This window comes from Palaemon carinicauda, chromosome 28 (genome assembly GCF_036898095.1).
Source record: "Palaemon carinicauda isolate YSFRI2023 chromosome 28, ASM3689809v2, whole genome shotgun sequence".
Lineage (NCBI taxonomy): Eukaryota > Metazoa > Arthropoda > Malacostraca > Decapoda > Palaemonidae > Palaemon > Palaemon carinicauda.
This window is the reverse complement of record NC_090752.1, coordinates 20667637-20672018: the sequence shown is the minus strand read 5'-3', so window position 1 is coordinate 20672018 and position 4382 is coordinate 20667637.

Genomic DNA, 4382 nt, shown 5'->3' with positions numbered 1-4382 from the left:
AGGAAGGACCAGGATGATGATGTGATAGACTGCAAAGCCAACAACGACGAGAAGTGACTGGATCGAAGGTTGTCAGAGATAGATGTCCAAGGGCACTTGGCCAGAGTTAACCTAAACTCATTTCTGATTGGTCCTTTGACAGTTTCTTTCTTTTCTTATACTTCAGTCCTTCAGGATGAGCGCCAGGGAGCGAATATTCTTTCGTATTATTTAAAACGCAATCAATAAAAATATGAAGATGGTTGATTATTTCAAATAATTCTAGGACCCTCATATCTATTTATTTTTTCCTATAGGTTTTTGTGATTAAAAATCCCGCAACAATACTATTCATAGGATTCTTAACTATTTCTTCAGACGGGGTTTTGTTACTTAATAATTCCTGAACCTTATTGATATCATCATCATCCTCATCTCCTCCTACGCCTATTGACGCAAAGGGCCTTGATTAGATTCCACCAATCGTCTCTATCTTGAGCTTTTAATTCAATGCTTCTCCATTCATCCTCCCCTACTTCACGCATCATAGTCCACAGCTATGCAGGCCTGGGTCTTCCAACCCTTCTAGTGCCTTAAAAAAGGCTCTAATGACAATGATACATGCAGCCAGGAATGATCCATCAAGTGCAATCTTATTTGAGGAAAAAAAGGATAATGAACAATTCAGCAAGTAAAACAGGAGGTTATGCAGTTGACTGTGAGGTTAGATGAAGCATTCAAAATGATCCACACCAGCAAAGATTTCTCGAGTCTATAGATGCAAGAGACCGTCAGAAAAAACTTGTTCTCACTGGCATTTCGGAGGATGATAGTAATGACTATGGTAATAATGACCCAGAGAAGATAAAAACATTGCTGGACAAATCTGGTCACCGTGAGGACTACAACGTGAATAATTGGAGTCTCAAGAGGCTAGGACAAGCCAGTGCAAGCAGAAAGAAACTAATTCTTCTAGTGGTGGAGAGCCAAGAAAGAAGAAATGTTATCATGGATAAAGTAACAAACCTGAAAGCAGCTGAACTTCCCTTTTCTAGCATCTATATAATAATGGACACTCAACCCCCTGTAAGAAAGGAACTTGGTAGACTTCGGAGATGGGAAAAGGAAGAGAAGAGAGAGAGAGAGAGAGAGAGAGAGAGAGAGAGAGAGAGAGAGAGAGAGAGAGAGAGAGAGAGAGAGAGAGAGAACCAGGGTACCAATATCAATTATGATGCCAAGGAACGTGTGCGTTTACGGGACGGAGTAACTAGTGATAGATTTGTACAAATATTTTTGTAGGTAATGCACAAGGGGATTCAAGTTTTAAAAGTATTAGTTTGTGTTCATGGAATGTTGTGGAATTAAAGATAAATTGCAGGACAAGAGGATTTTTTCATTTATTCTTGATTATCACATGATTCGGTTATTGGAAATAAAATCTGGTCGCAAGTTTGGTGATCCAGGGTATACTGTTTACCTCAACCCCTCCATGTCTAACGACAGAAGAGGAGGAATAGCATTGCTAGTGAAATCATCCCTTGTGGAATATGTATATAAGGTTGATATGTGTACGGAGGCTCAAATTTGGTTAAGATTGAAATGTTACCCTGAGTGGGTGTTTGAAGGTGTATATATACCCCCTGAGGACTTGCTGTATTTTGAACAAGATTTGTTCGGCTAACCGAATGCTAATGTTTGTAATTCTTTTCAGGTTCTAGTTCTTGGGGATTTTAATGGCCGTGTTTCAAGACCTACTTTAATGAACCCTGAAGATGTACCTTAAACATATGGGGGGATTAAAATATTTTGTTCTAAATAACAATGGTAAGCAGCTGCTAAACTTATGCAGGAGCAATGACTTGGTAAAAGTTAATCGCCTTGCTGTGAATAATAAGCAATTTGGAGGTAACTTGTCTTATAGGCAAGTGTAGAATTGGGTCTCAGAAATAGACTCATGTTTATTTACCAATAAAATGATAAGGAATCTACAGTGTTGAGGTGAAGCACGATGTTCAGGGATTTGATCATGCACCTTTAACTGTTGGTTTAGAATTTAGTACTTTAAGGGAAATTTCAACAAGTTTATTATTAGAGAGCTTATAATTTGGGAGTTTCTTATGTTAGCTCAAAAATGAATGAGATAATAGGGAAGGGTCCAACATATCAATCCGTAAATTTAAAGAACTTTAAAGCCATTATGAACACTTATAGTCCTTCAGTGACTGACGATGGCCAAAGTGAAGATGTTTCAAAATTACTAACCGACTACTCTAACTTAATAAATGATGTTGCAAGATCCATGAATAATACATCTCAAAATAATCCGTATGATTGGGATCAAAGGCACCCTCGGTGGAAACGCTTGTTAAGCCATGATAACTCAAAGGTGATTTAATGTGCCATACATTGGAAGGGGGATGTTTCAGATAAAAGTGATGAAGGCCCAGATGATGCCCAGTTTAAAGCTTATTTTGAGGAATTATTGAACCCTAATGTTATCCAGGGTGAGGAAAACTTTGACGTTAGTGGTGCACCTTATATTCCAATTTCAGATGATCCCTTTACAAGTAGAGAATTAGAGTGTGTGGTGGTGAATTTGAACAAAAATAGGAGTTTTATTGGGATATGTCCTGGGTTATTTGCAGCCTTACCTATTTTATGAAAACTGTTCTTTATTACAAAAAAAGGTTGTGTTGTTTGTGGACTACAGTAAGGCCTATGATGAAGTGCTTTGAAAAAAGATGCTAGAGCATTTGAAGTCGATAGGGTGCAGTAAATTCATACTTTTGGCGATCCAGGGTATGTAGAAATAAACAAAAAACATCTTAAAGTCTGCTACTGTGGAATCATCAATTGGATTTCGACAGGGGGCACTAACGAGTTGTTTGTTATTTGTAATCTATATTGATGAAATGATAAAGATGATCAAAGAAAGAATAGGAACTGATGGTTTTTTTGGGAGGATTACTTCTGATGGATGACAAGGTTATAGTCGTAACATCTCGCGAAAAGTGTATGAAAAAGTTTGAAGTATTATTGGACTATTGTAAAGAGTATGGCATGGGGGTTAACTCATCCAAGACTAAATATTTTGTTATTAATGGAGATAAAAATTATAAAGAGTCATTCCTGTTTGATAACTTAGAAGTTGAATATTGCTCTCAGTATTTGGTTTTTAGATGATGCAAAAAGGAAATCTGTACTTGATCCACACTATAAGTCGATGTTATCCCTGTTATACAGTTCTGAAAGTTGGTTGACGTCAAACGTTGGAGGCATAGAAAAGACTTACAGTAAACTAGTAAGAATACTACTTGGTGTTAGAAGCAATATATCGGTACCTTTGAACTTAGTTCAGGCAGGTCTAAACACTGTACAATATGAAATTGTGAGAAGAAGGAAAAATTTCTTTACATCTAAATTAGATAATGTAGATTTGGAGGAACCATTTCATTTTGTATTCAATGTGTGTAGGAGTAGATATACAACAAGTTACAGATTTTTAGTAAGTTGCGTAAGGGAAGAGAATAGCGGACAGTCATTAGAAAATATTCGGTCATTAATAAAAGACAAACCTTTAAATGCAATGAAGTATGTTACATATAGGTCAAAACTTAACAGGGGACTATTACATCACAGAGAGTATAAAGGAGAAATGTATATTCCTGATTACAAGAGACAAGCTTTAAAAAAGGATGAGACTGCTGTCACATAGCTTGAAAATTGAGGTAGGAAGATGGAGTAGGATCCCTCGTGTGTTACGTATTTGTATATGTGCGGAAAACTAAGTACAAGATGAGGAACACGTACTATTACATTGTCCGCTTAGTGCACACATTCGTGCGAAATATCCTAACCTCGCTTACTCAGACATTGTAAACTTGTTGAATGAAGGAAGCTCAATAGATCTTTGTAATTATGTATATGAAATCCTGGATTGCTGTAAGAACTAATTATAATAAATATATTTGGAGTAATATTACTATGTTATCGGGTGGAATTTGTTTGCTTGTTCATATATTTTAGTGGACATAATATTTTTGCTAAAACCAATCTGTCTTTTGCAAGATTATTGTATACAATTTACATAGTAAATGATATATCTATACCTTTGTAAGTTTTTGTAATATTAAGTCAATATAGTAATAATAATGAGCACAGTTGAAAGTTTGGTGAACTACTCTCCTCTGAGGAGTGTGAAGAGCATGTCCAAACTATCTCTATTTACCAATCAGCATGATCTCATCCACATATGGCACTCGAGCAATCTCTATTACAGTTTCATTTCCAATCCTGCCCTGCCATTTAACTCCCAGTATTCTTCTGAAAGCTTTATTCTCAAATCTACACAATCTGTTGTATATTGTTTCATGGACATACCATGACACAAGTCCATACAGTAA